Source organism: Thermobia domestica, chromosome 9 (genome assembly GCF_964235325.1).
Source record: "Thermobia domestica chromosome 9, izTheDome1.hap1.1, whole genome shotgun sequence".
Taxonomy (NCBI): domain Eukaryota; kingdom Metazoa; phylum Arthropoda; class Insecta; order Zygentoma; family Lepismatidae; genus Thermobia; species Thermobia domestica.
Genome location: NC_137462.1, coordinates 28,280,140 through 28,297,305, shown reverse-complemented (window position 1 = coordinate 28,297,305; position 17,166 = coordinate 28,280,140). Strand labels below are relative to the sequence as shown.

General features: G+C 35.6%; 1 protein-coding gene across 1 annotated transcript in view; it reads left to right on the top strand.

Annotated features, from left to right (window-relative positions):
• LOC145693940 (glutamate receptor ionotropic, delta-2-like) overlaps positions 1 to 17,166 on the top strand; it is a 68,285-nt gene that overhangs the window by 49,831 nt on the left and 1,288 nt on the right. The window lies entirely within an intron of this gene.

Here is a 17,166-nt window from a genome sequence, read left to right as displayed (position 1 = left end):
TCATAAAGGTCTTGAGTGCCGACACTTTCATTGTTCTTTAGCACATAGGATGATATATATATATATATATATATATATATATATATATATATATATATATATGTAGAAAAGGACCTATACGCCCTATAATGTCTGCACATTTTTACTCAAAATTTCAAATACAATTTTAGAATGTGGACATTACATGATCTTTCAGTTAATAAAGTTCGATTACGTACTTTCACTGTATCTGAAGGAAACGAAAATGTGTTTAGACCGCCAACGAATACATTGTACTTATCTAGGCAGATTTGATCTATTTCTTTCGTAACTGTCGACAAATACTGCTTAATCCTATTTCATAAAAAGTGGAAAAATTATATTGGAAAATGCCAGTGCAGAGATTACACGGGCTAATATTTTCAATTCTTTTTTTTTCTAAAAAAATGGATGAGTGGACAGCTACAGAGACTAATATTTTTCCTTGTATTTTTTCATAGAAAATTGATGTGTGGATATTCTTGAGCGCGGACATTACACGGAACAATATTTTTACCTTCTATTCTCTTTCCTGAAAAATTGAGGTGTGAACATTACATGTGCGCGGATATTACACTGGCCCAATATTTTTTCTTCCTGAAAAATTGAGGCGTGAGTATTACACGAACGGGAACAATACACAAACCAATATTTTTCCTCTGTTCTTTTTTCCTGAAAATTAGAGGTGTGAACATTACACGCGCATAGACATTACACGGAACAATACTTTTCTCTCTGTTCTTTTTCCTGGTAAATTGAAGTATGAACATTACACCAGAACGGACATTACATGAATGCGGACATTACACGAGCTAATATGTTTCCTTTTTTCTTTTTCCTGGAAAATTCAGGTGTGGACATTACACGAGCACGAACATTACAAGAGCAATACGGTATTATTCTATATTCCTTAAAATTAGCAGCAATTTAACTGATATCTTCCTCAAATCTAGTTAACTGTTCGTTGCTTTGTCAGAGTGCCTTTGCATCCAAGCGTTCGATCGACTGTATACTATAAGGAATCTTGTCCACGAGACTAGAAGTAAGGTTTCCTCGTTAGCCTCGATTCTCAGGAAGCTTTCTTCTCTTCATTTCGTCTCGTAAATTTAGTATGTACAAATCTTATACCTGATTTTTTTTTCTTAATTTCATCCAAAAGTTGTCAGAGTCCTTCCACTTCACAAGAGATCACGAAGGGTGTGGTTGGTATAACAAGATTTAAAACATATTTATGTCCTTTATTTGACTTAAATAATCACGGGAATACCACGATAGATTAAACTCATACAACCTTGAACGAACTTTGCATGATAGTAAACATTGATTATCTTTATACAAATTCGTGCACAATATGAAATATTATGTGTACAGATCTTGGGTTTCCGAGCTATTGGCCGTCGAAATTAGGCCAATGAACTAAGTAAAATCAAGAAATTTCACCACAAATGCGGTTGATGGAACTTATCCAATCTGAATCACAATTGGAATGGTGATAGAGTTTCACAAGCTTAGTATTTATATGAAGTATTATCGTGTGTAGGTCTTTCGTTCTTGAGTTACTGGACATTGGTTTAAATGACAAATTCAGAATATACATGTTTTTTACGTGTATATGTCTTGCTAACAATTTGTTTCTCTCTTGTATTTAACTTTTCTTCGATTATTTGTTCTTTGGACTGCGTTTTATGACATTTAAATGCGTGTTACATAATAATTATAAGGATAATATATTACATAAGATAATTATAGTTCTTGATATTCCAGAACTAAAATGTGTTTGTAATTTCAGTTGAATTGCAGTATTACTAAGTTTGTTTAAAATTCTTTTTGTTTTTGCTGATTCTTCTTTTGGTTATCTTCTTTTCATAATTAATTTTATCTTCTTCCAGAGTTTTCGATCACATGTTTATTCTCAGCAATTACATATGTCAGTCAACTTAACTTGACGAAAGAAAGTGATCGGTACTGGAAGCAGCAAATTCCGGTAACTATCGTTTTCTTTCGGCAGTTGATTAAATTGCATGTGTGCAATCGGTGGAAATAACACATCCCTAGAAAATAAATTAAGTGCTGTGTGCCGGAAGTAACCAATTTCGGTTCCGATCGCTTTCTCTCATTACGAGTTCATTGATATATGTGAATAAATTGGATGTATGCAATCATTGGAAATAACTTACTTCCGGAAATGGTATTATTCCCAAAATAGCTTTCGCACTGTACTGTTCTATTGCTTTATTTCAGCGTTTCCCAACCGGTGTGCCGTGAATGGGCCACTGGTGTGCCGCGAGGAAATCGAAACAAAACTGTTAATTCTACAGCTATCAAATTGCAAGACATAGGGGAAAATGTATAATTGTATTTCACATTACAATGAACCTCTATTATGAATCTACAATTTTAAGTTTCACACCTTGTTACTTTTCTGTACATTTTTAATGTTGAAAAAAGTATTTGTTATCATTGTTATGACCATTATTGCTTCTTTATTGTTGCAGATATTTCGTAACTTGAAATTTTAAAATATCATTTAATCCTTTCGACATAGCAAACATACCAAACATGCATACAAATTACCTACATTGTTTTAAAAGTACAAGAGGTTTGTTTCTTCGTTCGTCATTTAGTGATCTTCCTTCTTAGTGAAAGGTTGGATACACTTTTCGAAAAAGAAATCGTATTTTTAAAAACCTGAGTACAATATTTCATTGCAATTGTTTTCTATTTTAAAATTAGAAAGAAAAATAAGATAATGATTTACCACGGGGAAAACCAGTAATCGAGCTTTCTTCTCTGTGAGAAGGAGATCAGTAATCATAGAAAAAAAAATACCACGGTATTTTATATTTACAGATAATAATAGCTATGAGTGTGCCGCGAGAATTCAAGTTACACCCGTAGTGTGCCGCAAGTTGAAAAAGGTCGGGAAACGCTGCTTTATTTGCTTGCGTTGCTTTACGAAATGGTGCTGTTATATCATGTGTTTATTTTGTTCTTTGCTACACACTATACAAGCAAATAACTTTAATTGGAAAAATTTCTGGATGACATACTGCTGGTTAAAATTTAGATTGACCTGCTAAACCACACCCTAAAATAGGTCAATTTGGTTAGAAGATGTGGTCACTATTAATAAAAAATGGTTCCATAATTCCAAGTCTGGACTAGTGTTTTATTATAAAGCACGAATGTAATTGTTTTAAAATATGAGTCGAGCTGTTATAAACGAAAAGCAAAATATTTAATTTAAAGTCCAAGGATTTTTATCTTTAGGAAGAGAACGGACGGTAAATAAAAATGAGTTATAATGTAATAATTTCTCTAATAAAAATGTGTTAGTAAAGGGAAGAACACCAATAAATCTCATGGACAAGATTGTGTCCACCAAAAATCTCGCGTGACTGGGAAATAACCAGGGATCCTTCGCGCCGGAGATAGGCCATCTATCAGTTTTGCTATTTTTTTCGAAAAGAATTTATTAACAGTTCAATTACATGTATATTGGGCAGTTGTAAGAGAAATACAGGAGCAAGTTGGTTGAAAAAAAGGCAAAGAACTGTTGACAAATAAGAAAAGTAGACACAAGTGTATGGTCTCCACGTGTAGACACAAGTGTTGTGGAGCTAGAACAAAATAATTTGCAAATCGGAGAGTAGACAAATACGTATCGGTGTGATATGGTCGATATGTGGTAAGCACATTCATAAGTGTACTTGCAGCAAGGCCAAATTATACTGTTATTTTTTACTTCAGGCAAATAATTAAAATCTGGATATAGGAGAACATTAGTAGCATGTGATAGAGATGAGTGGCAAATCGTACTTACAAATTTGTTAAAAAGTTGCCAGATATTTTGAGTCTCTGTACAAAATAATAAGTGATGCTGATGAATACCTTTGTTATGGCAGTAATTACACATATTGTGAGACACTATGCCGAATTGATCTAGTATGTCTAACGTTTCGTATTTGTTGTTATCTATAAAATACTAGAGATCTTTACTGGGCAATTTAAAAAAAGGAGCATTAATATTTTGCGAAATGTAAGACCAGAAAAGACGTGGTTCTTTTAATTGAATGTAAAGGGTGACGAAGTGTTGTGTTCTTATGTAATGGTAATAAAGGGTTTTGATTAGCAATTTTTCAAATTGGCTGAGAGAGATTAACCCATAAGTAATATCCAAAATACGGTCACACAAGTGTCAGATTTTGAGTATATATGGAAAAATATGAATAGACGCTTCGAGGTCAGTAGAAGGTAAACAAGCAGAGTTGACACTTAAAAACACTGTTCTTATCGTTGCTAAACAAATGAATGCTTTAAACAAGTATTTTGCTTGCATAGCAATGTTGGTGTATGTCACGCCACCCTGTGCCAGTAGAAAGCACGAGTTGATTGTGTGGATCACGTAAAAACTTATTATACCACACAAAGAGCGAACCTAAAGGAAATTATATGTTTTTGTGGGAAGAGGAAACAAACCATAACAGGCTAAATCATTTTGTGTGAGAAATAAATTTCTACTGAACATGTTCATATTGCGAGGTTTATGTCGTATTAGAAGACCACGTATTTTGTGTGCTATTACATCATATTTGAAGGTAATGGTTTATTTGATGTTTTAGAACCATTCAATACCTATGAGTACAGAGTAGTTTTTTTTGTATATGTAATATTGCACCTAAAATACTTAGGCTCTGAATTTTTTCTAAGGTAAAAATACTGTTGATGGAAAAATGAATGTCATATGTACGTATGTCACACCGAAATGAATGCGTAATAAATTTTGATGCCAGTGAGTCTGGTGTGTGCCGCGTATATCAGGAGTGCAATCAAGAGACAATAAAATACAGGACATGTTGTCACCTTAAAGATTTCCAGTGCAGAAAGGGATGACAGAGCTTAAACCACTATTGGTTTTTAACTTATTTATCCTGCTGTGGTACATTTCTTGAATCATGGACAAAAAAACTGTCATTAAATCAAAATTTTTGGAGAACTCCAAACAGATAATCGTGTAATACCCTATCGAAAGCTTTTGAGAAATCAGTGAATAAAATAGCCACGAGAGTGAGAGGTATTCTTATGATAGGCTATAAAATCTCTTACATTAGCTAAAACTTTGTGAATTAAAGAATTTTATTCATGCCGTATTGACAGGAACTAAGTAACTTTCCACATAATGGTTCATAAGAAGGTTCAAATTATAGTTGTATTGAATATTTTATCTATGGTTCCGTTGAATACTGCATTGTTTACTTAGTTAGCGAAATTTTGCCGTTACTCGCTTGACTCATAAGTTTGCTCTGAAAGCGCTATATTAACGGAAATAATATCCACGTTTCCTTCCTAAAGTACCAAAATGCAGTACTTCTAAAAAAATGAACACTGGCAAGATTATGCACATAATAAGAACATAAAGATCACTAAAACACAAGGTTCGATCAAGATTAATATCATGTGATTGATTAACGAGTAAGCGACTAATGCAAATACGGTCCAGCCTACTGGAAGAGTGGATGTGTAAAATGAATGACCCGGGTTAGCGGGTCAAAGATGGAGTCACACATTGTGTGCGTAAATTGTATGGGTCTACTAGTCACTGGATTTCAAATTGTGGAGTCTGGTCAATAGGATGTAAAACTGAATTATAATCTCCAACTAAGATACAAGAGCTGGAACCAATAAATAGAGCCTTACAAGATCAGTGTTGAAGAAATCTTACCTCCCTCTTGTTTTACGGAATCCTGACAAGTAAACCTTACGTTTGGGTGAATCCAGTTGCTGACGGAGACACATATGAGAAAGTAGTACTAAATGTGGTCAGTATTTCAGTGAAGTTATAGGTGCGAAGCTCTAGGGGTTTAGGAGATATAGCTACCAGAACATTACATGGAAGTACAGAATAGTCTTTATAGTTGGAGGTAAAAGCTCTATAAGACCTCTTGTAACGACAAAAGATGAATGACAAATATATGGGTACATATTAGGACTAGGGAGAAGTCATATAGTAAGGGTATACCTGACGGCGGCCATCTTAAAATCCGCCATTTTGAATTAAGGTTAAGTTTTTAAAATAGGAATAGGGTCATGTGATACATGATTTAAGACTCGAATTTAATCAGAAGAACAATGGTGACGTTAATTTTGATTTACTGGCAATTGGTAAAAAGTTACAGGGAAATTAAATATTGTTGCAGCATATGTATTAGTCCTTTACCACACCTTGTAAAGTTTTTGTTAATGATAATAATTAAATAAAAAGCAGGTGGATAAATATTAGGTCTATGGTAAGAGTTGCCTTGATGGCGGCCATGTTCAAATCCGCCATTTTGAATCAGACAAAAGTTTTAAACAAAACGCATAACAGTGAAACGTTGTTAATAGCAAATTTGCCATAAATCCAACGGTATAACCATTTTTGCTTTATCATTATCCAGCACAAAATTAAATGGGAATAGAGTAATGCAATAGATGACTTCGGGCTAGAAGTTAATCAAAAATAGAATGGTGGCATTACAATGTTAGTTGTTTGATGCTGTACGTGCACGCCATTTCGTTGTTTTTCTTGTATCCTGTTCACATCTATTTCTCGTTCGCTATTTAAAATTTTGTCTGATTCAAAATGGCGGATTTGAACATGGCCGCCATCAAGGCAACTCTTACCATAGACCTAATATTTATCCACCTGCTTTTTATTTAATTATTATCATTAACACAAAATTTACAAGGTGGGGTGAAGGACTAATACATATGCTGCAACAATATTTAATTTCCCTATAACTTTTTACCAATTGCCCGTAAATCAAAATTGACGTCACCATTGTTCTTCTGATTAAATTCGAGCCTTAAGTCATGTATCACATGACCCTATTCTTATTTTAAAAACTTAAACATAATTCAAAATGGCGGATTTCAAAATGGCCGCCGTCAGATATACCCTTACTATATGACTTCTCCCTAGTCCTAATATGTATCCATATATTTGCTATTCACCTTTTGTCGCTACAAGAGGTCTTATAGAGCTTTTACCTCCAACTGTATGAAGACTATTCTGTACTTCCATGTGATGTTCTGGTAGCTGTATCTCCTAAACCCCTGGAGCTTCGCACCTATAACTTCACTGAAATACTGACCACATTTAGTACTACTTTCTCATATGTGTCTCCGTCAGCAACTCGATTCACCCAAACGTAAGGTTTACTTGTGAGGTGTATATATACACTACATAATTTGATGTGTTGAAGCACCACAATGGAGGTTAATTCATTTCGTGATCGTTAACTTCCTTAAAATCTAAATCACTACGATAGATGATGGCTGTACCTAGCCAATTCTCCGTAAAATACTCCAGAATGGCCACTTCAAGAATGAACAACACACCAATATCCGCTTTATAAATAAAATCATTTAACGCTTGTTGTTTAACAGAAAAAGTAAATTCATTAAGATTAAAAGTGGCAAAACTAAAATTATACATATTCTTCTTTAGTCTAACCGGCATAACCCTGGGACGTATAACTGAAAAAAAATATACATAAAAATAAACATAATGATTATTAAAAAGAGTTTTGAGCGAAACGGTAAACACTGTGTAAATGTATTAAAATGAGATCAGAATATAACAAAGAAAATAATTGAGTCGTCCCTAAGGGAAGTACAAGCTTTTAACTTCTTCGAGGTGGTACGTGTTCGTACACCTATAACTTGCATGACATTGGAATTACGGAATACTTTAGTAGTTTTCGATACTCTACTAACAGTTGCCTTTAATTTAGAAAGTTTATATTTTACAAGGGCAATGAGATTCACTAGCAGAATCGCTAGTAAGTGACTGCACATTCCTGTCAAGTGTGGTGTTTGAGTCTGCTTCCAAGTGCACGTCAGACTTATTATTGTGGTCCATGTGTGTGATCTCTGCTGATTTTTTGTCACCTACCTGATTGAATTGTCCTTCCTGACAGGAGTACTACAATGCCATCCAGAGGAGCAAGAACTTCTGGCAAAGTAAATGAACTCTTTCCGTAGGTGGGTCGGGGTGAATGACGAGATCTTGGGATGTATCAAGTGCTGGAACATCATGACAGGAAGATGTACCAGGTTGATCAGAAGCAAACAAAGGAAACTCCGTGTAGTTACCAATATTCAGACATTCTTTTTCATGTGGAGGATTATGAAGGGTACAAAGCGGTGGCGCCTCTGAGAGCTTCAAACTGTCGGATGGATTTGACCGGAATAACTAGAAAATAATCGCAAACCACGAACTGTAATAAATGAAAGGATATTTTGTTCAACCTTCATTTTAAGTAACTTACATTCAGTACGGATTACATGCACATAGTTAGGAGAACACTGTTCTACTAAGATTTACTATATTGCGCCATAATTAAAAAAAAACTCATGTTAACTATTGATTATTAAGTTCCATAGACACAGAGACACTTCAATGACGGTAAGACTGTTGTCAACGAGATCAATAAGCAACAAATATTCTCTGTCAGTATCGGTGCATTTGACTGCAGCATTAGTTGCAGGTAGAATTCGTTCACACAAATTTTTATTGACTAACTTGATATATAGTAGTTTCCAGTGGCGGTTTCTCTTAATGTTTGCATGTTTGTACAAACCTCCTTCCAATATTTTCATTTTTTATTTGTGCTAAATCACTTTTCATTTTATTGTCATCATCATCTTTTCTTAAACAAGTGCATTTGAAACGGGGCTGGCTAGTTGCTTTCTGCTTGATAGTTTGCCAAACTCCTCAGCTTTAACAGCTTCTGGGCCATTGCGGGGGTTTTGCGGTAAGAGGGGGGTTATCACGCCATGCACTACCTCATAAGGATCCATATGCTTGCAAATCTTTTGCAAACAAATCTACCAAACAAAAACAGCCTTTCCAAAACAACGCTTTGGAACTGGAATTTCACCACCATCCTTCCCCCTGCAGTATTGGTTGACACGGTTCTCGCCTGAAGGGGAATAGTCTGTTCCTTTGTGACAATGTTGCGTACCGTAACCAAGTCGCTACAGAGAGAGACAAGAGAGAGAGAGAGAGAGAGAGAAAGAACTTGCGCCTTGCCTAAAAGCGAGATTGCCAAGTGGTCATAACTATTGGTTCTGTCAACCAAGTAACGTCAAGGCAGCTATGAAGACAGTAAAGGCGACCCCGTGAAGAGTGAAGACAAATTGAGGGTGTCGATATTTAATAGACTCGTATCTGAATAAATAGAGATTTGGCAGCATGGATACAATGTTTTCCTTTTCATGTGTGCATGGGTGAATGAGAAAATTGGAGGGCAGTTTTTAGAAAAAGGGCGTTAATTGGGGAAGGGGTGAGATTTTAAAGCGGGTAGCGGACTTTGTTGTGTTGTATATTTGTGTGTGTGTGCCGGTCTTTGTTGTTCATTGGAATATTGTTGCTGTAATTGCATAATTACGTGTCTGTCCCTGATATACGTGAACTAGCAATGCAGTAGTAATGAATTCTGTAACGTCTCTGTTGAATTAGCCGTTTTCGGAAAGAACTTCAGAAGCAAACCTACTTGTGAAAGACATCGGAAGACCGATTCTGACTCTCAATATAACGCAAGTAAGTCAGAAACAAACATTTACAAGGAAGTTTAATCTCAACTTGTACGAACAGTACAAGTGGTTATGTGAATGTGGAGTTAAAAATGCCTTGTTTTGTTTTCCTTGTTTGTTGTTTGTTGCGGAGGAAGATGCATGGAGTAAATGAAGGTGTGGATATCCAGCATCTGCACGACAAAATAAATAAATAAATAAGTAAGTAAATAAAAAATAAAAAAAATAAAATAAAAAAATCGTCAGGTCGTATAATACACGTTTTGATCTCACTGTCTTGGGAAACGTGAATATTGCTGCTGAACTAAATGCTGGTTATAGACGGTCAATTGAGAATCACCATCAAAAAGTGACGCAAAAATTGAAGTAGGCTTTTGACTTACTCGTCCAAAACTTGTACGCACGGTATTCTTACGAAATCAACTCATGCTGAAACTTCGTTGTACGGCTACCACCAAGTACATACAGAGAAGAAATAAATATATGTAGTTATATGAAACACAAAGGAGAGCTGCAATACCATACTAAGATATTAATACAGAATAGAACTCTAATATCGTGGCTTGTCGTTTGTTACAACACAAATATCCAATATAACGAGAGACAATGTTACTGGCACGGAAGTCTCCCGAACTTCATGCTTGTTGTAAATAGTTTATTTTTGTGTGTAGGACGCAAAAGAAAGACTTCAAAAACATCGTCGAGTTTATGATATTAAATGAACATGCTTTCTACAACAGAAGAGCACAATATTTAGTGTTTTTTGTTAAAAAAAAAAAACTCAATAAGTGCTAATAAAACTCCAATTGACCAAAGCAGTATTAGTATTTTAAGAGTATATATCTGTGTTACATAGCCGAAACTGTAACACAGATATATACTCTTAAATCGCCTTATGCAGAGTCGTTTTGAAGTATGATTAGCATCATACTTAAGGCCTGACTACTGCAGGAAACACATGTTACTCGAACTCTTTAGTATGGCTCTAATCACGCATCAGAACGACTCTGCATAAGGCCCAAAATGTTTATACTGCTTTGGTCAGTTGGAGTTTTATTAGCAGTCAGTAAGTGCACCCTTCGTGACGTAACAGGCAGTTAGTCGATAGTTCACTTCTCCGCATGCTCGAATTAGAATGCGACCCTTAGTGACGAAGTGGTTCCTGAACTGGGTTTCCGGTGAAGGTATAATACTTCCTTTGGATAAACACATGAATAGTGGTTCGGATCATACTTTACGCAGTAGGATTCATCTCAATTTGCAGCAGTGAAAGGCTGCTACATTAAAGTATACATACAAGCATAAACTAAAGTTTAATAGGGAGTGGCGAAGTGTACTATTAGACTCTGAGGCCGGGCCTACCCTGTTTCCTACCGTGTATTTTCTTTATCTTTGATTTCTTGTAAAATAAAGTCAATACTTCAATATTTCGGTTTATTCGGTAGGGGAAGGCGTACCTATGAACACTTTTAGAGTTTTCGAAATTTTATGGCCAATATTCAGCACTTTTTCCCCAATTTTTGTCATATATTTGAAGTGTCATCTCTTCGCTATGAGATAGGATAATTTTTAAACGTGTTACATAATTACAATAGTTTTTATAAGATATAGTAAGAACATATCCGTTTTGTTCACAGGTACATTATGGTCATGTACCATTGGACAGACCCTCTTGTACCCTTGAACAAAGTGATAATTACAACGTTTCTGCGGCAATAATATAAAACGAAGCCACAAATATTAACAGTTATAAATTGCAATAAAAAATTTTGCTATAAAATGTTCCCCAGAATTGAAATTTTATTAATTTTAATTCAAAATGGAAGTTCTAACAAAAACTTGTGGACAATAAACTTAAGTATATACAATTTTTAACATAACCTTGCTTCTTTAAACCCAATACTTGGAATGGAAAAATACCAACTAATTAAATATAGGCTAAATCTACATTATGGATTTGAGTATTTTTGCCGGCACTGTGAAGTCCAATGTAAAATTAACTCAAGAGAACATTGAATGCAAACTAGTAAACCTAACGTTGATTCACTTCGGATTTACTTAACTTGTAGTTGCTACCACTGAATTTAACCCCTTACCGCATGCCATACCATATATGGCACTTACCCTTTTTTCACTTTAGCTTTTTTGTAATTTATCAAAGGCATCAAATGACTGTTTTGTCTGCTGTGTGAGACATTGACGTGTATGAATAAGAAATTTTGGTGTCATCTGGCATGTTCTTTGTGAGTTGTAAGTATGTCATATATGGCACTTACTTGTTTCTCATCGGAACTAAGTGAAAAATCTAAAATTCAAGTTTTAATTCATTTTTCAAGTTCCCATATGAGGATTTCTAATACTGATTATTTTTTTCGCTACAAGAAAAAATCACGCAGAAAGTTGTTAGCCTCAAAAAGCAGTTGCTTACTCTGCCTTGTAGTTGATCCAAATTTCGACGGTGGAGAAGATAACTTCAAAATAATGTCGGATCCCATAACATCAAATACTTCCTCACTACTGTACAGAAACCTTTTAGTATCTCCAACACGGTTCAGGAACCTAATTTGAAAATCTGTGACTTCAGCATCTACAATTTTATCAAAAAATGTTCAACACAAAATCACCAATAGCGCAACTGCTCGTTTGGAATTTCTCTATTTCTTCTAAACATTTTTCTGAATTAAGGATAGGTCTAACTTCCCTCAAGGCTTCGAAGTCTTCATCATTAATGCTATCATGATGAAGAAGACTATGAAGAATGCTATCATGCTTCAAAACTAATGTCCGGAAGAAGATCATAATTCTCAATAATTCACTTTGGAATAATTCTTTGAAAATTCGATGTTTCCACAATGGTCTCTGGGTCCTACAATAATTGCATTCTGTTTTCTTGTCTATTTATGACTTTCTTGTTTCGAGAGCTTCCTTTTCAGGGGTGCTTGTAATAATTCTTGTTCTCCCAGGGTTTCTTTCTCTCGTTCCTGTCTTCCATGGAGCTGCTTTTGGCTAAGGTCGTATTTGCACAGGTGAAATGCTGGCTGTAGCAGTTGCAATAGTAGTCGTAGGAAGATCTGGTAAAGAACTTACCTGACTATTGATGTATTGTTTATAATTATTGTAAGTTAATTATAATAATTACTACAAAGTCTTAAAACTCCGATACTCATTTTGAAACACCCTGTGCATTAAGGAGTTTTTGGTGAACCAAATTCTTAAACAATTATTACTGTATTAATGTAAAGAATACAATAAAGAAAATGCTTTAAAATGTCCAAATAAAGAAAATTAGCTTAGATTTGAACATGCAATAGAGAGTATGTTCAATGGGTGAGGTTAAATTTACGTTGGAGTTGCACCACCTGAGCGTGACGTAAAGTCACATGGTATTTAGTCCACTTTGCTCACACAACTTTATTGATAAAAAAAGTGATTTACTTACGTTACGAAACATAGCTGAGGGAGCGTCAGCGAGCAAAGGGGTTAGAAGCCCCGCAGAGTTCATTTTATCCACTTTGACATGGTAATACAACCTGACATTACGTCACGCTCGGGCGATGCAACTTCAATGTAAATATAACTTCACCCATGTTAAATCCACTTCTAAAAAACGGAAAGAAATCTATAATATCTAGAGTGAAATGTAGATTGTCCGAAGGAAGAAGAAAGCATCTATCTATTTCAGTTCTCAAAATGGACGGATCTGTGCTCGATGCTAAACTATCTAATTCTTCCGCGACTGTATTATTTTTAAAGAAGTTCTATATTTCATGGCATCTAAAGTGATCGTTTGAAAACTAGAATATACTCCTCGCAGTGAACTCCACCCCCCATAGATCAGCAGACGTAAGAACCAACATTCGTCCTTTGCTGTGACTGCTGCTATAGCATAGGTTTACTAGGGATGTGTTAACGCAGAATTTTCGAAAACGAATGCTGGAACGGAATTTTGGCATTAAAATTCAAGTTTTAGTAATGGAATCTAGTGCCGTATTTTTTATCCGACTTTGGTGTTATTAGTACAGTAAATGAAGTTCAAATTTTAATGAAGAAAGGAACAAATTAGTAACAAGCTGAAAATTGGTACAGATGTTGGAAATGATGTTCTAAACAACATACTACAAGTTCCCTGAAATTCCACGTGACCTTCACCGCCATATTGGAAAATGGCCGCTGGAAGTGTCAAATGAACAATACCTACATAAAAATAGCAATATCTTCCTTATGGTTGAACACAAAGAGGTAAACTTAGTGTCGCTTTATATAACATGAATAACAAAATATTTTTTTATAGAGAAACAATTTTTCATAAAACGCATACTTTTAAAAGTATTTAGCTATAAATTCTAAAATTCCGAAAACTACCGTCAAACTAATTTAAAATTTTATTGAACTTAGGAAGTAATTATTAACAATTTAAAATTTGACTTAGATGTTGGTAAAGATGATTTCAATGACATACTAAAATTACACAACTTCTTCGTTAGCCATATTGGAAAATGTCCAAATGTCGGAAGTAATTGAAAGATGATATTTTGTTAAGTGAAATACAAAATCTGGACCGGGTTAATTATGCAGTCCATTCGGAGTAGTGCTCTCAAACGGGTCGGGTTGACCCGACCCGACCCGTGACCCGACGGGTCGGGTCAGCTCGGGTCGGGTTACGGGTCGGGTCGGGTCAGGTCAACTCGGGTCGGGTTATCGGGTCGGGTCAGTCGGGTCAGTTCGGGTCGGGTTGTCGGGTCAGGCTACTCGGGTCGGGTTGTCGGGTCGGGTCAGTCGGGTCAGCTCGGGTCGGGTTGTCGGGTCGGGTTATTCGGGTCGGGTTGTCGGGTCGGGTCAATCGGGTCAGCTCGGGTCGGGTTGTCGGGTCGGGTTATTCGGGTCGGGTTGTCGGGTCGGGTTATTCGGGTCAGCTCGGGTCGGGTTGTCGGGTCGGGTTATTCGGGTCGGGTTGTCGGGTCGGGTAATTCGGGTCGGGTTGTCGGGTCGGGTCAATCGGGTCAGGTCGGGTCGGGTTGTCGGGTCGGGTTATCGGGTCGGGTTATCGGGTCGGGTTGTCGGGTCGGGTTATCGGGTCGGGTTGTCGGGTCGGGTTAGTCGGGTCAGTTCACTTTGGTCAACTGAGTTTAGGTTGAGTTTAAACTCGGCTGGAGTCGAAAGCTGCTGTTTTTCACTAGCTGCCTAATTAAAAAAAGCAATTTTCAATTGATTTTATAGAAACCATAAATCTATTTTGAACACTTGCAGCTAGTGTTTTTATGATAAATGCTTATTTTTCTACTTGTGTGTACTTTAATTTTTAAATGTGGAAGATTGATTTTAGCAATCGACTGTAATATTAATATCTACGCCAATATGGAGTCTGGATTTAGAAGAAAACTAGAAGTTGTTTAAGCAACGCCAAAAGAGATATTGGATATGGACGATCAAGCCCAAGCAGGGCCGCGGTGGCTCAGTGGTAGAGAATTCATCTCTGGTGCATGGTGTCCAGTAGCGTAGCTAGAGTTTTTTTCAGGGGGGGGCAATGAAGGGCCCAAGAGGATTTTGAGGGGGACATCTCCAATATATATCTATATATCTATATATATATATATATATATATATATATATATATGTGTGTGTGTGTGTGTGTGTGTGTGTGTGTATTTAAGGTGAATGTTTCCATCTTTATTGTTCATGATTTTACTCTTTGAAAAACAGTGAAAATATAAGAATTTAGTACCTCAAACAACTAGGATTCATTAATGCAATTGATTTCTAATATAAGTAAATAGTTATTTAATCATGGCGTTTAAAATATGTGTAGCTGGTTGACTTAAGTGGAAGCAAATACACTTTTACAGGTAAAGAAAATAACTTATAGGTTCATGCCTCTACTTGAAGAGGATCTTTCTATTCGTGTGGGCAGCAGCAAACATATCCACAACTTGTTAAAGATCTAACGATTTAGCAATTTTCTTCTCAATATAAAGTAACACTTAGTTTTTCAACCAGCCATTATCATGATGTCAGTCATTATCATGAGTCATTGACTTGCGTATACAAGTCTTTAATCTTTTCAAAGAAGAGAATGACCTTTCACATGTAGCACTAGAAACTGATATAATCACAGAGATGATACCTAGCTTGTAGGTTTCTAGGAATGTGTTTTTGTAGACACAAAGATCAACGAAATTCGTTAAGGAACCAGCTTTCGTTTTCTTCTCGTCTTCATACAACTTAATTGTTAGAGCAACCCACATTATGCTTTATTTCTTGTTTAATTATGCTTTTTTTAAATTATGCTTTATTGTTAATTTCAATGATTATTTTACATTAATCGTGTATAATGTATATTTATTATACATTAAATATTCTAAATATCTTGATCTATTTATTGATATTTTTTTTGCAACTAGTTTCTCTCATATTTAATGAACTTTCTACTTAATTCATTGTAAAGAGATGTGCTTTGCTCGAATAAATTTTTTCTATCATTTGTGTGCGCCTTACAGGTACATATATACAGAAAGGGAAAGTAAAAATGCCACCAAAAAGTACAGAAAGTGCTTAAGTTCAAAAAGTAAACATAACAATACAGTGACGACGACAGAAGGGGGCAAGGGGGGCGAGCGCCCCCATAGTAGCTACTTTTGCCCCCTGACTGCCACTTAGACTGCCCCTCCAGACTCGTACAATCTTTAAACATTCTTCACGTAGTATTTTATATCAGTATCATAACCAATCTCATTGACAAATTGTAGTCTACTTTCCATGAATTTACTATGTGGCAGATTAATCCTCAAGCTTTCTTCTTTGAGCGTCTGGGTATGCACGCATATTTCTGTTTTCTAATTTAGCCCCTTTTGAGGTAAATTTTAGTTATACTTCTTTCTTATGATTTTTAATAATTGTGCCTAGCGAACAATAGTAGATTTGGTCGACTTGTTTTCTTCTCATTGGATCAACTTCGATTGGAAACAAAAGAAAGGTAAAATCAGTTACGTAACTTGTTTGTATTTATCCAGGTTTGAAGTTTTCAGTTTCATATTTTGTTTTATTTAAAACTTCTTTTTTCTGAAACATTATTCTCGGCTTCCAATATTCAGAGGATGTGCTTATAACAGCTTAGTTTGCAACTACCAGGGCTTAATTTTTTGAAGGAGATAAAAAGAGTTGTGTTTTCCCTTCCTGCAAATGATAATAATAAAGTTATGGAAGAAATTGATTCCCAATAAAATGTATTGTCAGAGTGCTGATCATTAGTTAGTAATTGGTTTATACTAGTGCTCCTTTACTTATTTTGTTTCAAAGTACTGACGTGACGTCTACCATATTGACTAGGAACTGCTGAAAAATTCGTAGCCCAACCCGGAAGGAGTGCACGTGGATTGGTGAAGTTTTACTTCTTCTTCTCTTCCCCCGAGAGTCAATATACTACCTTGTACAGTGCTCCAGCTTTTGCAGAAAAGTTAAAAAAAATCTAGATTTCCTCGCAGCACTGTTCGTAGCACTACCCCTAGCAGATCTAAAATGGCGTCTTTCAAGTGTTATTTAAGTTTGAGAAATAAGTACACGTAATAGTTAGAC